This window comes from Macaca thibetana, chromosome 4 (genome assembly GCF_024542745.1).
Source record: "Macaca thibetana thibetana isolate TM-01 chromosome 4, ASM2454274v1, whole genome shotgun sequence".
In the NCBI taxonomy this organism is placed as follows: Eukaryota; Metazoa; Chordata; class Mammalia; order Primates; family Cercopithecidae; genus Macaca; species Macaca thibetana.
In genome coordinates, this window is record NC_065581.1 from 132078177 (window position 1) to 132097852 (window position 19676).

General features: G+C 38.7%; 1 protein-coding gene across 14 annotated transcripts in view; it reads right to left on the reverse strand.

The window, feature by feature from the left end:
* Window positions 1–14002, reverse strand: part of EYA4 (EYA transcriptional coactivator and phosphatase 4) — a 282485-nt gene extending 268483 nt beyond the window's left edge. For 13 of the 14 annotated variants that reach the window (XM_050787987.1, XM_050787985.1, XM_050787986.1 and 10 more), the window contains exon 1: window positions 12954–13373. The gene's annotated coding sequence lies outside the window, so the exon portion shown is untranslated. Of the gene's footprint in view, window positions 1–12953; window positions 13374–13865 lie in introns of those variants that run through there. The other variant, XM_050787975.1, reaches the window with a different exon arrangement.
* Window positions 14003–19676: the final 5674 nt, after the last annotated feature.

Below are 19676 nucleotides of genomic sequence, written 5' to 3' on the forward strand. Positions count from 1 at the left end.
GAGCAAATATGCTTTGTCATGATGTAGTGCAATCATGCACTGTACTATGCTCAAAAATGACTCACACAAGAAAATAAAACCACAATTTTTGAAACTATTGGAAACAATAATCTTAATTTAATGTTATTTTTGGACATAGGAGGATTTTCCCCCCTAAATAAGCAAATTGGTGGTTTTTGAAGGGTCTTGCTCATCTTTGTATGGAAAATGCCTAAAAACAAACCACTAAAAACTAAACAAAATTTTTTTCCTCCCTCAATTGTGCCTGAAAAAAAAAGATGTAACTTCCCTCACCAAAAGGCCACATATATTTTTAATAGATACATCTCGGATTTGGGCTCCCCACATTTTGAAACACTGACACAAACAAATACAGAACATGCTTTCTCTCAAATGAAATCTATAATTCTGAGGGTTAAAAATTCTTCAAAATAACATGAAATTGATCTCAGCAGAAGTCAACCAAAGAGATCAAGGTTTGTTTCTGGAGAAAACTAGAATTATGAAGACCATAAACCTCAACTAGAAATCTGTCTTTTAAATGTCAGTTTATTGAAAATACCTATGTATGCTGGACATACCTTTCCTTCCACTAGAAAAATCAGTAATACTTTGGTACAAATGAGGCTTTAAATAAGTTGGAGTAGAAAATCACCAATAAACCAGCTTCCATGACCACAAGCAAAAGAGAACCAGTTTTCCAAAAAGTAAACAAGATTCATCCTTTGTAGATGTCTGGTTTGAGACCTATGCCCTTTAAAGACATGCATGGAACAGTGCAGTTACCTAATTTCCATCTGTATCCCCAGGTGTTGAGGTTACAGAGGGAAAAAAGGTATGATCTCTCCCCTCTGTGAACTCAAAATCTCTCTAGAAGACAGACACATATAATGAACACCAACACACTGTGCTGTTATATTAATAGTCCAAATAAAGTGCTATGGTATTACACAGAGAAAAGAATTAATTCTGCCTGGGCCTTAGGGAAGGCTTCACAGAGGAGGTGACATTTGAGCTAAGCCTTGAAAGATGAGTAGATTGTTTTTTTTTTTTTTTTTGTAGTTCAGGTAGGCAGCAAAAGAGCATTAGGCAAGTAGGTTAAGGGAGTTGGGGCCATGGAGGATAAGGGTGGTGAGAATATGCTAGGGAGAAAAAAAGGAAGTGACTGATGGCATTATAAGAAATAAAACATTTATAAGTAAGTCTTACCACATTAGGACCCACTATACGAAGAATCAACCTGAGAAAGGAGATATGTGACTTGAATTCTCTGCGGGGTTCCTTGATTTATGAACCTAGGAAGTGCTCATTTGGAAAAACAGAATCTCTGGGTTTTTGGCCGTTCTCCGGTAACTAAAGGACTACTAGGCTTCCTGTTCAATATCTGGCATAATGTGCCTGGATGGACCTGTGGTTTGCTGTGCCTTCCTTGGACCTCCCGTCCATGAATGAAGCAGAACTCTCCCCCACCATCTGTGATTTAAACCCCTGTCTTAAATTCTCCGCGACACTCCCCGAGAATGACCCCCACCTGTCATTGGGTTGCCCAGCACCCACTTTATGTCTCTGCTAACAAGTAGCTATGCAGGGTCCTTCTCCACCTAGGAAACAGAAAAATATTTTGGTCAAATACAGTATGCTGTATTTGCAGCCACTTTGCCACCTAAGCACAGATTTCAAAATGAAAGCCCAAATCAAAGGAAGTGAGAGAGAAAGAGAAAGAGAGAGAGAAAGAGACAGATTGTGTGTGTGTGTGTGTGTGTGTGTGTGTGTGTGTGTGTGTGTGTTTTCAAGTACTTCTACCCTGCCTACTTGGGCATCAATTAGTAAATGATGTGAAATCTCTAGGTTCGTCTGACTGCTTCCATGATTATCTACCTAATACAATTAAAGTAAAACCACTAAATTAGACAATGCATATGTGTAGAATTTCAAGTACCTTTGCAACTTCTAACAAGATAAAAATTTTCTACTGTTTAGAACTCTTAAGAAAATTAGTCTAATCATATATTTATAATATTAATGTTTCATATTTCAGAATAGTTTTGAAATTCAACCCAAAACTCATATGGGAAAAGTTATCCTCTCTCACTTTATGTGAACATTATTGTTCCCATTTTGTTCTTTGCGAGTGATTTTTGAAATGTCTTCCATATACGCTTAAATTATGTAAGAGTAGTGCCCAGACAACAGTCATATTTACTTACATCAATTATGTATCAATTCATAGATAAAATGTATCGGTCAACATCAAACCCATAGAATGAGAACATAAAAGTTTGGATCTGAGAATTCACGAAAGAGAGTTTTTACATGTAATATATTCATTTTTACTTTCTTCCAGCTATACAAATGTTATTAACTCAAGATCTTGAACTTGTGGTTACAACTGAAAGTTAAACATACTTCTTTTGAAAAGTTCTCATTACAAATGAACAAATGATTTAATTCATTAAGTATTTTAATATTGAGCAGTTGTGATTATTGGTAACTTTACCCTTTCTAACACTACAGACTTAATAAAGTAAAAGTTTCTTATTACTGAATACTTACCCACAGAAATGGAAAGGCAATGGTCATTATTCAAAAATAATTCCAAAGTATCCACTGACAAGTAACAGGAAGAACCGACACATAGGTGATTCAAATAAATATTTACTTCCTATATACTGTCTCTCAGATATTGTTACTCCCACCCACATATTATTTCCAGAAAAGGAAAATATGCTGGAGATGGCCAATCTGTGTGAAGCTTATCTGTATATCCCCTCTGTGGAAAGTTAATCTATCAACACAGACTAATGAGAATTGTTTGACTTCATGTTGAAACTTGGGAGGAAGGTATTAGGATTCTCCACACTCGACTGGAAATAGAACAATCCTCTTATGCAGAGCCCTGGGAGTTTTTTGACTATATCAAATGATATTACGATCTGCTTAGGTTATGGGTTCTCAAGAAGAGGCAATTTTGTTTCCAGAGAACACCTAACAGTGTCTGGAGACACCATCATTACCCAGGGGAGGGAGGGTTCCTGGCATCCAGTGACACCACTAAGCATCCAACCAGACACATGACAGTATCCCCTGAATAAATTATCCAGCTCAAAATGTCAATAACCACTGCTTGAAAAACTCTTATTTAAATATACTGAAGAATTCAAGTACAACATCAATATTATCATTTAAAAAAATAGAGATACACCTGGTAGCAGTTCCAGATAAGATGTAAAAATGAGACCTTGACAATTAATACTTTAACTTTCCTTTTTCCTTCAGCCCCATCCTGCCACATAACCATTATATCTGAATCCAAGGACCCAGTGATAAATTCTATAAGTAGAGGTACTAATAACCTCCTACTGTCTCTCCAAGGTAAGAATCATAACAATATGTAAAGTTACCTTTTAAAAAGTTTACATTGAGTTCACCAAGCCCACTACTGAAAACTATACAAATTCCCATAATTGTACCTTCAGGCTAAAAAAAAGCAACTGAGGAAACTTAAATATTGGCTATAAAGTACCACCATTATACAATGTGGTTAAAATTGCTTAAAGTAGTTGAGGAACCACACAGATTAAAGCTCTAAAGAAATCTGGATTACTGTATGTGGAAATATTTAATAAAAGAAATACTACTGCACAACGTAAATGGTCAATGCCAACTGTTGAGCACCTATAGTGTCTTCTCTTAAGGCTCCAAATACAACCTCGGATTTGCCAAGGACCCACAGTATCTAATTTATACTTGGACTGTTGGACACTCCACTTATGCTCACCAATCCATAGCCCCCCAAAAAAGACCTTCGGCTCTAAATACCTCTGGAACATTTGGGGGTAATCTAATGAAAGATACTCAATCATAGTAATAATAACTGATGCTCATATCAAGCACTACTCTAAATATATTTACATATATTTACTCATTGAATTCTCATCAGAACCTGTGAGGCATGTTCTGTTACACATGAGAAACTGAAGCAAAATCCATTTCAGTAATGTGCTTGATGTTACAAACTCTTCAACGTCAGAGCTGAGGTCTGAACCCAAGTGGCCTGGCTCCATATTCTTTTTTTTTTTTTTTTTTTTTTTTTGAAATGGAGCCTCACTCTGTCGTCCACGCTGGAGTGGTGTGATCTTGACTCACTGCAACCTCTGCCTCCCGGGTTCAAGTGCTTCTCCTGCCTCAGCCTCTTGAGCAGTCGGGATTACAGACGCCCACCACCATACCCAACCAATTTTTGTATTTTTAGAGAGATGTGGTTTTGCCATGTTGGTCAGGTTGGTCTCAAACTCCTGACTTCAAATGATCTGTCCGCCTCGGCCCCCGCAAGTGCTGGGATTACAAGTGTAAGCCACTGAGCCCAGCCCCCATATTCTTTCTACTTAGTCGCTGTGCTATAAGAAGAACTGAGTCCCTCAGATTTCAAGTACTATGAAATTACCGTATCTCCAGAGATTTTCAGGATCCTTGGCTTATCCACCAGATCACTGACTTCCCAGTGGTAAGAAATAAACACACTTCTACATTCACATATGCATACATATAACCTAGGTCTGGATTCACAGCTGCAATTCTACTGGGTTTATACCAAAAACCCCTGAGGTTGTTCTTGAGGTAGTCTCACCTTGTAATGGTCACTGCCCTTCTCACTGTTCCCAGTCTCAAGTGGGGGATGTTCAGTGTCACAATCTCTGCTCTCATTCCCAGTTCCTTTACTCATTCATTCAATGGGAATATAACAACTACCTACTGACTATATGTCCAGCAGTGCACTGTGCATTAGCGATACAGAAATGACAAATACAGCTAATCCTTCCAGTAAATTATTAGCTTAAAGCAGGATTTAGACTAATGTAACCTATTACATTTCAATGTGGCAAGGGCTACGTTAAATGTAGAAGCCGGATGCTTTGGGAGTAAAGAGAAAGAAACGTCCAACTCAGACTCGGGAGGTCAAAGGAACTTATCAGAGGAGGTAACATTTTGCGCCTTAAGTCTTGAAAAAGCAGCAGAAAAAGATATTTGCAGGGGGAGAGGGGTAATGTTTAAAATCATTCCACACACAAATGAAGTGGAAATGTCCAAGGTATAGTTGAGAACTGCAGTTTTCCATACAGCTGGAGAAGAGAGTTGTGAGCGGGGAGTAAGAGATGAGAAGAGCAACTTGAGCAAGGTTCTCAGTATGAAGGGTTATCTTCCCTGCACAGAATTTTGGAATTTGCCCTATAGGCAGCAGGCAAATTTTTCAGGGAATTTTAAGTCCAGGAGGGACCTAATAAAAATCATGAACAAATGTGGTTGAATATCTTAGGGATGGGAGAGAGTGTCAGAGACGGCTCCAACACAGTCCAGAATGGGCCCCCAGGAGAGTAATGAAGATATGATAACTATACTTGTTAAGACAAAGACATTAATATGAACAAGCATGTATAGGACAACTGTCCACCTAAAGCTAATTTGAATACCTGAGGATTAAACCTGTGACCTTGGTTACAACAATTATCTCTCTAAATATTCCTAGGAATGGTATGTAAAACTATAAGAATACAATGAAAGCGCCAAAGTCTTCAAAGCTATGCAGAGTAGAAAAGAACTCTATCCATCCCACTCTAATTTGCAAGTCTTCAGCAACACTGATAATGAAAAAGCATTTAACAAGCATTTACCAAATACCCACAACTTTGCTAACCATTTTCATGAATGAAACCTTTAAAAACTAAAGTCAACAATTAAAGGAAAAAAACTAGACCTAAATTAAAATTCTTCACGGGTCAACTAAGAAAAATAACAGTAGCATCATCTTATCAACTAAAGTTAATGCAAAAAAAAAAAAAAACCAGTAGAATTGCAGTTCTTGACAGGTTTATTGAGGTTTGCATGCTTAAGTTACCTACTAGAAGTATTGTTTGAGATTACTGGGAAACCTGCAAAAGGAAATCTGAATGTGATTCACCCACTACATGATTAAATTTGGCGAGAATGACTTGAGTCATAACCATACATGAATATATATTTGCATTCAAATATAAGTAAAAAGAATTAGGTAATGTAGAGATCTGTTGATTACCCCAAGTCATTATCACTTTCAACATACTGAAAACATTAAGTTAGAAATATTCAATCTCTTAATCAGAACATTCGGTTCTTTTCAAATCTTTTAACATTAGGGAGTTCAAAGTCCGAGGTGAAATATAATGAATAGATCACTCCGTTGGGTATACGCAGAGGTCTGTGAATTGTATATATGACCTTGTGGATAATGAGCCCTCCCGGTATGTGGTACACCTACTTGATTAGGGATAGAATTTCAAACTCTGTGCTATTGCTTTTGTGAGTAGAATTAAACTTAATGGCACATGAATGTAAATTTTTATGATTTAATTGTAGTCTTTCACAAGAAATGTCCCTTTCATTTTAAAAAGAAAGGGGGAAAGGACAACAGAAACAGTAGCAATAATTTACGTGAAAATCTAAAATCATGTCAAGTTAGGCCACTGCTGGCGTTTCTTCTTAAAGTCTTTAGAGTTGGAAAGATGTTCTAATTAATAAAGTCAACCTTTGCAGGTACAAGCCCTTTGTGCCTCATTCAGACCTGGAACTACACATAGGGAACATTTTGATCAGTTTTAATTTTCTCAGCGCTAAAGCGAAGTTGAAGATTGGTTAATAAGGATACTCAAGTTATACAAGTGAGAGTAGACACATCTTTCTGCGATATATCACACTGGGAGATGTTTTACGGTATCTGACAGTCTGATTTTTAGTGACGCCACATGAACATGTTAGAGCAGGTACTCTGAATTAACCCCTTTTGTCAGAAGACTCAAATTTTTTGGCAGCAGTTTCCATACATTGAAGACACTTAGAGAGAATTCCAGAGGCGGCCACGGTGAGAGGGTACTGTTGGTGAGTCATTCTCAGGCCACCTACATCCTGCTTCACCCAGAGCAGTGGCACATTTCTCTACTGGGCATATCGTCAGTTTCCACGTAAATGAAAGGATCTGTGGCTGAGTATATAAGTAAATAAAAAAAAATAGAAAACCACTGCTTCAGTGGAAAAATACTATAAAATTGTAAAACAGGTTATCAACAGCAAAACAAAAGTGTTTACCTAGAGAAAACCTTACACATGCAATAACCAGATAAATTGAATGTATTTCCAAAATATGGGTGTCTCTATTATAATTTAAACCTGCCTCCAGAAGTCCATCATGCACTCTTTAATTCTTCAAGCCTTATTAGTTGGATCAACATAAATGTGCGGATTTGAGATTCAAAACCAGCATTAAAACAACAAAATACACAAACAAAGAAAATACAAAGTTGATAACATTTAACCAATTTGGACAAGGCTTGAAAAGCAAAGGAAAATTCTACATGTGAGTTAAATATTTAAAAGATCTGGTCATAAATTCTTGATAATTGGGAAACACTACAAAATATAGCATTTCTCCAAATTCAGTCATTTGCTGTCCAGCCTTCATGACTGTGGTTATTTAAGCCATATTCTTGCTCACTGTTACTTAATATGTTTCTTCAGATACTTAATTTTTTTTTCTTTGACTTCAATACTTTTTCTGGTCTGGTCTCAAACAATATAGCCCATGATATTACAGGTCTAATACAAAATTTAACAAATTTTTCTAATATTCAGTTATCCTTACATAACTATACAAGTATTATTAAAACAAAATTTCAGGTACCACCTAAAAATGGTGGTATACGACTGATGGAAGCAAGTGTCTAGCACATGCTTAAGGATAAGGGTGCTGGCTTCATACTGGGGAGTTAGGACCCTGGCTCCACTGTGCTGCATGACTGGGTCTCAGCTTCCTTATCTGTAAAATGGGAATAACAAAAGTACCTAATTTACGGCATAGTTAAAAAGATTAAAATTAGCTAATCCATATAAATGCTTAAAACAGTGTTTTGCATGAAATTCCTTAGTAAATGCTAGCTATGATGTTATGATGGTGAGAGGGATTAATATTATAGTAACAATGACAGCCAAATTGCAATTATCTAAAGTGACCACTTTTATTTAAAAATACACTTTAGGATATAAATATACAGAAGAAAATATGTTCTCATATTTGATACCTACATTAATATATGCCTTGGTGATATGAAAGCTATTCCACATTGGTTTAAAGCAATTTCACTTTGAAAATATTCATGCGATAATAGGAATCAGACTTTGCCTAAAAATCATAACCTAAATAAACTACCCACGCAGGAAAAAAAAAAAAAAACTAAAAAATTCTAACACGATAGAACATATAGGTCTTTCTGCTAGAGTCCAAAAGTACATTAAAATAAAATTACTTACTGTATATAAATAAAAGCTTTACAAATATGAACATGCTGTATTAAAACATTTCATATTGGGAAAAAAAATGAGAATTTCTGGTATTTTAGAATGGTGTCTTTCTTCATCATTCATGCACTGAAATCTCAGGATAAGAAAAGGGCCAGACCAACTCTGAAAGGTTTCAAATATCAAACTATACTATTGTGTCAGTGCCCTAAGATCAATTAGCACCTTTCAATGACAAAAAAGGTTACAGTGAGACTCAGAGGTGCACTCTCTGAAACTGTCTCAAATCACTATATAAATGTGGTTTTGATAACACAAAATGGTTTCTGTTTTAAATTAATCAGCTTCATCTCTTTTTCTGGAGGTGTGAAAGGGGTTCAGGGAGTAAGAATAGTGGTGTTCATGTTCAGTATCTCTTTACTAATAAAAACACGGATGGAGAAACACTAAGAATGACAAACTTCAAGCGTAAAATGACGTATCACCAAGGCGTATATTAATGAACAGCTCCACAAGCAATACTGAGTGACAGTAATGTTTACAAAGTCTTCAAACCTCTTAAAAGCAATCAAAGTTGCCTGTACTTCTTTTGAATGTGTAACTCTTGCTCATTTTCTTCCACTTAAGTTCAAGCTAAATGACTCCAAGTTTGGTTCCAAAAATTATTTTAATGAATATGCAGTGTCCCCTTCATTAAAACACATCTAACTATAAGATGCAGTATTACACATATTGCATCTCACCCATCTCCAAGGCAAATGCCTGAAACAGCATGTCATTTCTTAGTTTAGCAGGAAAAATTCATGAGAGAAGCAGGTACACTGCAGTGCCACCCCATTCCCCCGGTGTTGATTTCCTTCACCTAGTAACCATTGTAATAAAATCCCCCAACTGTATTTCTGAATATAATTAGTTTAAGATACTCTACAGGGAGACACATTATAAGAGTTTAGCATTTAGTTCATGTAAGAATAATATCCATTTGGAAAAAGAAACTGTCAAGATTATATTCTCACTGAAAAAAAGAAGAAGGTGTTTTGATAGAGGTTTGTTCAGCTCTTCAATGAGAGGATTCAAAACGTTTCCTACTTTTGATAGCACGCTTTTCTATTTATTTCTTAAATGAGTGATCTGAAATATTTACAACCAGACAGTACCTAATTTTAGGTTTTAAGTGCTTTAACAGCTCCATGAAATATGATCAGCAGCTGCAATACAGAACTATGGTGAATAAACTCCTTATAAACAGGGGCCTGTTTTTACTGAATGTCCAGTGTTCTTGCATTTACCTAATAGAAAAAAATGATAATGAGAAAGCACCATAAATACTCGCATTCATAAATTACTTAACACTTAACTAAGTATTGAAAAAGATTATCTCCCCTCTTTTCGAAATCTGTATAAAACCTGTGAGGTTTTGTGGGGCAAAATAAGTTTGATTATTTGAAAGTCAGAATGTGAACTTCCTAACATTCTAACTTTTTATAACAATAGTCATGGTTATATTCTACCTTTCTAAATATTCCAAATAATCTAACTCCAATGCATAAAATTTAAAAATGAAATATCAAGCCATATAAATATATTTTTAGACACAACATCAGTCATTTAGAGCTTGCAACAGAGATTGAAAACATGAAATTGGATACTCTATTTCCCGTGGCTATGTAAAATTTATTTACACCCCAAAGTACAACATAAATAAAAAGGAAACTCTTAGAAATGAAGAACTTGTTTTTCTTTTTTTTTTTTTAACCCAAAGAGGCTTATTAAAAGAAAAAATATATATAGCAAAATGACAATAACTCATCTAAAAGTCACCCCTCAAAAAAGAAACTTCTATGCAGACAATTTTTTTCTCCAGCTTCCAGAAACCCTCTGAAATTCAGCATCTATTTTTCTTAACAATTAATAATAATGATTATTCCTTTTTATACAATCACTCCTTTTTATACAAATCTTAAGATTTTTAAAATTTTAAAACTTAAACATACTACTTAAAAGAAAGGTTAATTGTGAATACATATACGTGAAACGTTTTATTTTGGAAATGAGAAATTCAATTTCAAATATTCAATAAATACTAATAAAAAGAAAATAACTGAGTAAATCTTATTTTAGCTATAATTGTGAACCAACCTGTAGTTACAATGGTCTTTAAATATTGAAACATACTATTTTCAGGAAATTTACAAAGGAAAACACGCTTTTGAAAACCATATTGATTTTAGACCTTTACTTCTTATGAAAGACAAGTACATATCCCTAATAATCAAAGAAAGGAGCCGTTTTCAACAAATCTAATTATGTTGCTTTCAAAGCTGTAGCTGTCAAAGGTTTTAACATTCTTGTACAGTCATTTCTAAATACTGGTTTAACTTTGAATGACTTACAACTTTTAATCAGGTGGAACAAACTATTTTTACGGTTTATAACAATAAATGTGGGTGTAGTTATATCTGCTTTCGATATTGTTGCCATAAAAATCAGATTCTGGCAGTCTTGCTCGACACAAAACAGTTCGTCTCTTGTTACTATTGCTTTTTGTTTCTTGGGATAATGCTATTTTTAAAAATACACAAATGTCTTTGAATGCAGTCTCCTAAAACGCTCCATATGACGTATCAAATATTTTTGGGGGGGATTCTCTCCCTGCCCCCTCTAGTTTTTGGTTCTTCAGGTTTAAGCTTGCCAATAACATTTTAAAAGACCAAAAAAAACCAAAAAAAAAAAAAAAAAAAGAGGCACTCATTCTACTTAAAACCAAACTGTACCCGGGAAAGGAATTCAAGTACAATCCTTTCCCTACAGTTTTCAAAACAAAAACAACACAACAAACAAACAAAAAAACCATCGTCAACTTTCAATCCTGTCAGTCACCTACGTGTAAGTGAAACTTCAGAAGCTGTTGATGGGGAGCCCGCGGTTGTTAAACGCTCCTAAGACTCCCACCTAAATCCCGCAGGAGCCCGCACTGAAACTGACAAACACCCGAGGGTTCACAAAGTGGCTGCAGATGAGAAGAGGAACAAAATGCCATATTCCAGGAGATGTATTTCGCTCCAACAATTACGTTGATCCCAGGGTGCCAAGCCAAAAGGGGTAAGGGAGAAAGAAAACTGTTAAGTATGAGCTCTTAATGTGAAACCTAACCTGTTGGTTCTCTTAGGTATCAGATTTTGGAAGTGTCTGTAATGACAGCCAGGAAAGCAAACTAATGGCCAACGGCCCACTGGGTTTGAACACCAGACTCCTGTTACCTCCTCACAGATCAAGTACACAACACACACGCACACGGAGTTGCTCCACGTGGAACTGCTCTGGAACCAAAACACACGCCCGGGCGCTATTCTGCACCTTGGCAGAAAGGGCAAAGGGACCTGCACCTTCCTCCCCTGCCCTCAGGTTAAGATTCATGAATGACTCTCTAGGCCCGCTCGGGATGGCGGGGAAAGGCGCAGGGGACGCGGTGAGAGAGGACAGTTTCCACACCACCCTCCCGCACACACTGTCACCCCAGGCGCAAACCCGTTGTCTTCATAGGAAGAAGAGGGGTGGTGGTGAAGGGAGACACTGTGCCCCCAAGCAGGGAAGAGATAACAAAAATTAAATTGCGCTCTCCGCTTTCGCCCCAGCTCTGCCACCCGACTCGGTCCGCAAATTCCCTAATCGCTCCGAACTGTCCAGAATCTTGCAGACAAAGGGAGAAAACTCTTTCAAGTGCTACCAAACGAAAGTTCGGGTTGCTGTGCGGCGCAGAATAAAACAAGCACACACACGTCTACTTCCAAACCCCGCTTCAACACGCTAAAAATCCGAACCATTTCAAGTCCCAAAGCCTCCCCAGACCCAGCAGGCTTGGAAGGAGAGAAAAACCTGCTCTCCTCAGCCAGGTCCCTTCCTTTGGAGAAGTTATAAGCCTTCCATGGCACCCGCTACTCGAGCCAATGAACGCGACTGCTCTGACAAGGCGCTTCTAATTTCACCGACCCTGGCAAACTGCAGGAGACATTCAGTCCACGCCACATAAAAACTATTAAAGTGGGATCGCCGCAGTTGAAAAGCCCGATCAGTGCCTGGAGATTAGAACGCGAGCCTTTAAAGTACACACGCACCCGGCACCGGGAAAGCCCAGGCGCCTGTGATCCTCCGAAGGACTCTAGGTCAGCATCCTCGCGCCTGGACCATCTAGGGGGTCATCAGAAAGTAATACACGTCATAAGAAAGATGTGGGGGAGACCCCGATGCGCGCGCCTCTGCCAGGTGGAGGCTGGGTGCAGGTAGAAGCCGCGCGCTGGACTGCTGGATGAACGCCGTTACGCGCAGGCTCCGCGCCGACCCCGGAAGGGACAGGCAGGCTCGGAAGGGACCCTTGGGACGTGGGGACGTCTTCCAGGGCAGAAAGCACCGCTGCGGTCCGAGGGGCCCGGGCCCTTAGGCGTGGGGCACCCGGCCTCCAAGTGCCCCCCGGGGACGCAGGCGCCCACGCACCGTCCAGCTGCGCGTCCTCAGTCCCCATCGCTCGGCGTCCCCGGCAGAGCCTCGCGCACTTTCCCGGAAAGTTTGGGGGTTCTCCAAACTCAGGCCCCCCGGGAGCCCTGGGGCGGGAGTTCGAAGAAGGGGACACTCACCTCGTCGCCCGGTCCGCCTCGGGTTCCCGAAGTATCTGTCCCAGCCGCGGTTCCGTGCGTCCGTAATTAAGTATTTATTCTCGTTCCTTCCAGTGTCGAAGTTTCCCCTTCGCGCTGTGCCTCTGGTGAAAACAGGACATCCCCTTCGGCCGCCCCACAACAAATAGCGTACACAAGCAGGGGAGAAGCGGGGCGGGGGGAGAAGCCGGCTCCGAGGGGGAGGAGGAAAGGAGAGGAGCCAAAACTCCGGACTGCGACAGGGGGGAAAGGAGAAGAAAAGAAAAAGAGAGAGCGCGCCCAGCCGCCGCAGTCGTCACTCCCTAGCTTTTCCCGCAGCTCTTTCCCCCTCTCTAAGGCAGCGACAACTTCACGTGGACAGGATGGAAGTTTTGCGCGGAAGCCGGGAGCGGCCGGAGCGTGCGCCGCGCTGCGGGCAGCCTCGCACTTGCGCACGGAGGTGGGGCGGGGGCGACGTCGTCGCCGGCTACTGCGGGCACTGGAGGCCGCCGGGGGCCTCGGGGCAGGCCGCCAGGGACGCGGGGGGCGGCGGTGAGCGGGGTACCCACTCCGTTTTTATTCGACCTCGGGTGACTGCCTATTGTCATGGTTTGCGATCTCGCGTGGGGACCGCCCAGGGCCTCGGGGCCCTGGATGTCCCGGGTGGCGCCGCCGTAATCTCCGTGCCCTCCGCGCCGCCCCCACCCCGCCCCCACCCGGGCCGACTCGAGCGGCTGCAGTCTCCAGGCTGAGGGGAGGGACCCGCGACCGCGCTCTCCTCGCTGGGTGAGAGAGCAACTGTCGATCCCCACCTGCTTCTGTGGGGCAGCCCCCGGAATTGCCTGGAACTCTCTTGCTACCCAGTTCCCCTGTGCAGGCCACTGCGGGCCCCCTGCCGGACTCCATTCCACTTACCCCAAGGGAGGAGACAGAAGGGACTTCGCCTACTTGCAACAACGTGAAATAAAAACCAACCCAGACCAGACTGGGGCGCTTTTTCTGACGGGAGAAAATACCCTTTTCCGTGGAGATATATGTTATGAAGGACTAAGCAGTCTGGGGATAGGCTGTGCTGGGAAGGGCCTGGGCCCCTTCCAGTGCTGGGTGCAGGTATAGGCATCCCTCCCAGACACCCAAAGGTCAAGCAGCAACGACTTACTTCCAAGGCGGCGTCAGAGCTTCCCTGGGCACATTGCTGAAATGACATTTCGTGCCTAAGCCTTCTGCGCATGCATTACGCGCCCACATAGGATTTACGATTGTATACGCACACGTGTGTATACCACAACCAGGGGACACAGCAGTGGTAGCACGGAATAAATAATCCATAAATTTCGCATCCATTTAATCACTTCTTCCAAAAACCTATTGTCTATTTTAACGTCACCTTCTTTGTCATATTGATAATAAATGTTTTAATTTATTGATAAATCACTGAGTGTCAGTCATTGTATTGGTCACTTATGATACATGAGTTCATTTAATTTCCATGGCAACTCTACCGTGGTCATTATTAAGCCGGTATAAAAGGTGAGGAAACCAAAGCCCAAAGTATCATGAGTGACTTTTCCAAAGACAAATCCAGTGGTCTCTAATTACAAAGCCTATGATACAACAACGTCTACATCAGTTTAGGTGTGGTCTAAGAGATTATAGATTAATTCATAGAATTATTCCCATTCAAAGAAAGTTTAGTTTTAATATATTCACTTAGTTACGTTCTGAAAAAAAGTTCAGAAAAAAGATTTCATCCTCTACTTTAGGTTGGTCTTCTGCAACTGACATGAGCACGGTCCAATTCAAAAGCAGTATCAACACTGAATACTTATGGTTACAATTTATTTTTTAATGAGTGGGGAATTATCTACAATGCTTAAGAGGCTCTAGAAAAGGTGGTGTTGTAAATTTAGAATAATAAAGGCAGTCGTTGCTGCTCTCATCACTTACTGGGTGTTCTTTCCTGCAGATTTATTTTGGAGGGTGTAGGCATTGCCAGGCATAATGTTTCCTTTTCTGGTTCTCAAGGTAGAAAGGGTTCTGGCAGTGGGGTTGGCACAAAGGGGATTTGGAGCATGGTTGAGAGCACAGTCTGGCCTAACGAGGAACGCCAGTTAATATACACTGGAGAGAAAAATATCAATGGACAGATTTAATTAATTTTGTAAGTTTATTTTCTCCATTTCACATGTGAGAAAACTAAGGGCTCAGAATTTTTAGAAGCTTGCTACTAATTGGTAGACCTGAGTTTCAAGCCAGCCTTTATTTAAGTCCATATTCTTAGTCACTGTGATATTATTATTAGTATTAATTGTATTCAGAAAAATAGTAATTCTTTTTAATGTGTAATATGTTACAAGCCAAATATGCAATTTAAATGTTTTGTGAATCATAGTGTCTAAGAATGTTCTGTGGCTATAGCAAATATCATGTAAGGATTAAGTACAATGATTAATTTAATACTGTCCAAAAAGGCAACAACATTTTGAATTTCATTTTGGCATAAAACATTATGTGCTAGTTTCACCTATAAATAAAGGTGGGAGATGCATAATTGGAATAAAATAAAAATTCATACTTTAGCATAAATATAGGGTGGGTTTTCTTAGCATGTTTCTTTGTACCCTTCTAAAGTCAGATTTTTCAGTTACACTGACCTTGCTTTCAAGGTCACTTTGCTTCTGCATGGTTTTTTATATATCTAGATAAGAATACATGTACAGAAATTATTTTTAAAATCCAGAATAATATATTAGTTATTTGACTTTATATTACTACCTTCTAATAGTTGTCTTAAATATACATATATTAACATGGACACCACTAGGTGTCAGATAAAACGTCAATTTTCAGTCCACATTTGAAATAAGGTTAACATAGGAAACAGAATTTTAGGGTTATAAAGGCAAAAATGTATTGTTTGCTTAAATGAGCCTTATTTCCAGCATTTACATTGAATATCACTTTTATAATTATAGCCATATCACCTATAATATTATTGACTTATATGTATCTTTAAATAACCTATTTTTATTAAGTAAGTTTATCTGATAAAGGACTTTTTTATAGTCACCATAAATGGAAAACTAATAAAACCCGCCATGAATAGAAGATGATCTTGCAAAGGAAGCTATATTGTAGAAATAAAAGTTATTTCTCGTGTACCACCTAAAATTATCTCACATACAGTTTGAGAAACATTGGTTTAAAGAATTACATTCCATATGTCCCTCAGGGTCTCCAAGAGATATTTTCAAGCCTCCCCTTTTCATTACCGGAACAAAATTGTTGAGTCCAAGTTACTTTGAGGTATTGCTTTTTAAATTCTGTGCTTATTTAATTATTGCTTTTCTTGCCTAAAGTATACTTGAAGTCTCTGAAGTTGAGGCGTATTTTTAAAATTCATGTATTATTTATTGTTTTGCTTACTATCTTATTTGTGGTAAAATGCAAACAATTCGTAAGTACACAATTAAAAAGCAAATCACTTTCCTGAAATATTGTACCAGTTACTCATTACCCTTCCCCAGCATCTATTAGCCCAGTAGTGCAATACAGTACAGACAATGAAGAAGAGAAGGAAAGTAGAACAATGGAAGAAGCGCAAAGGGCCTAAGAAGGACACGTGGGGGAAACTGAAGTCAGATACCTGCTGCCAGATTCTTGAAGTGATTCAAAAACACCAGTGGGCCCTGCATGACATGAGTCAGGCTCTCCGAATATTCGTACATGTTCAACTCAGTCTGAAAAGGGATGTGTTTTGGGAGCAGTGGGGAGATAAAAAATATAATACTTTATTGTGTAAATCAGTGGAAATATGAGATTCACTTATTAGCAATTCCCTTAACCAATTCCTCTGGAATGGGATGCCTCTGCAGTTACCATTTACTATTTGTTTATTTTTCAAATGTGCATGGCACTGTTGTGGCATTAGATTTTGTGTAAGTCAAATTAAACAAACACAGCACTCTAGGAGCTCATAATCCAAAGCATAATTTTTGTTTTAATATCATTTAAAAGCAACTTTAAGGGGAAAACCAGGTCATTACTTTAGTAAGAACAGATTTTAGGCTAAAAAAATGGTATAAGACACTAAATTTATCAAAAAAGAATGCAGAGGACTGGATGCTTATAGAAGTAATCCCAAAGTAAATCTCTTGAGCACCTTTTGGTATATCTATGAACTCCAGCTGGAAGTATACACAATTTTTCAAAAATACAATAATTCAGTTGTTTCTTAGTAAATTCTAAGCCAAACCATTTGAGCTTTGGAAGTATGAAGTTTTAAAGACCAACCTTAATATGAACAAGGTTGAACAGTCTTTTAATCTACCTCTCTACTGATGACAGACTACAAGAATGAATGAAGATAAAATATGATTGCCCAAGTCCTATGCTGCCGGTTTTCTAAAATCTAAAAATAAACACACTTTCTGAGTAATTTTGTGCAGACAGATGAAGCTTAAAAAGGTTTCTACTAGTTTGTGAAAGTGAAGAAATCAAATCTTCAGGGGACCTGCTAAATTTCCTCATTCTTGGCAGGGCCTCTAAAAGAAAGGAAATGCACATTTTCTGGGAGACAAGTTCATTATATTTACTTTTAGATTTTCTCTTGAAAATTCTCTCCAGTTGAATCAGTTTAGTAGCATATTAGGCAACTCTACTCCTTCTTCCATGCTTACACTCTGCTCTCAGATGTTTATAAACAGATACCATGCTCACTTTTAAGTCATGTTAGCCACGTTAAACAAATATAAGGCCTTTTAATCTTGTGGCAGTTCAGTCTTTACAAACCCGTAATCATTCTTATTGCTTGTCTCTGAACTATTTCCAGTTTCCTAGATGTTCATTTTTGTTAGCGGTATCCCACATTGAATGCATTGTTCTAGGTGTGGTCTCGTTAACATATTAGAATGAGTCCAAATTTTTTTTCTTTGGTTGCATTATATTTTTGCCTCACTTTGAATTCCTACCAACGTATGCTGCTTTCATAGTCTAACAACTTACATGTAATTTCTTTTTCTATTTTCACTTCACACAATATTTTTCTTGGCATACTAATCAATTCAGAGTTCCCAAGTAATTTGAATGAACATTTTAAAATATTAATAATAGTCAAAATATGAACAATATTACTTTCTTGTCCCTTTGAATTCAATGGCATATAGTCACCCACATTTCAAAATAGGAAAGATTTAATGAACTTCTTTTCATAATATCCCATGTCCACTAGTTATGATTGGAAAGTCTCCACATATACAATTCAATGACTGGTGGAAGGAGGAATTTGACTTTATGGTAGACAATTAAATTGATTTGATGCTTCTAACATAATACATTTGGCATGGTTAACTCTAGGACCAATTGCATAAAATCTTAAAGTTAGGAACACTGATAAATTGCAACAATCTACTTGTACTGAATACTTCTGAATAAGAATATTATAATATCAATGAAAAGTATAATGAAAGCTTTTCAACGTGTCTTCTTTCCACCATATTTAATAGTACACTTGGAAACAATTTCTTCAATGTTTTTCTATTTTGAGCATATATTCTCAGCACCCCCAACACACCTTAAAATGACTTTTCCTGTTCACCTGATTCCTTTATTCCACCACCAGCTTTCTCAAAAAAAGTGATCAGCCCTCAGTGCATCTACTTTATGACTCTTCCTAATCCTAGAAATTTTACTTCTGCTCCTGTTCCTTTACTGAGACTACTCTCTTTGAGGTATCATCAATGGTCCCCTATTAGTCATTCCTGAATCTTCAACATCTTTGATGTCCAAGAAGCATTTGATATTATTGACAGTAGTCTTCTGTTAATTCCCTTTTCAACTTTCACAATTCCCTATGACTGCTGTTATTTGAGATTCTAAAGAGATTCTTCTTTCTTCTTCTTTCATTTCTTTCTTTCTGTCTTTTTATTTTTATTTTTTGAGACAGAGTCTCACTGTCATGCAGGCTGGAGTGCAATGGCAGAATCACAACTCACTGCAGCCTCAACCTCTTGGACAGCCTCCTAAATAGCTGGGATTACAGGCACGTGCCACCACACCTGGCTTTTTTTTTTTTTTGAGACAGGGTTCCACTCTGCTGTCTGTTGTGGTCTCAAACTGCTGCTCTTAAGCAATGCTCCCATCTTGGCCTCCCAAAGTGCTGGGATTACAGGCTTGAGCCAGTGCCCCTAGACTCTTTTTACTTAATGACACTCAAAAATGGACTTAGACACAGGTTGTCTTCTCTTTCTTCACAATTGATTCATCCTGTAATCTCTTCTTTCACCTCTAAATTGGTGGCTTAAGAACATGAATGTCCTTCCCAGAATCCTGGTTACCTTCACTTGCAGGTCAAGGTAGCATCTCAAGCTGAACATACTCCGCATCCTCTCATCTGTTTTAGTCCATTTTCTGTTGCTTATAAAAGTATACTTGAAACTTGGTAATTTATAAAGTAATTTATTTATTACAAGGGCTGAGAAATCCAAGATCAAGGGGCTGCATCTGGTAAGGACCTTCTTGCCGGTCCTTCTTTAAAAAAAAAAATAGATGCTTAAGTGAAGGATGTCTAAATTCTCCAGTTTATAATCCAATTCCAATACAGCAGCAAACATTTAGTGTGATGAGAAACCTTCTCTGGTATTTAATTTGTTTTGAGAGGATGCCAACTCATGTAGCACTTTGGGCAATTTGCTATACCTCTAAGCTTATTGTCTCTCTTTTGTATTC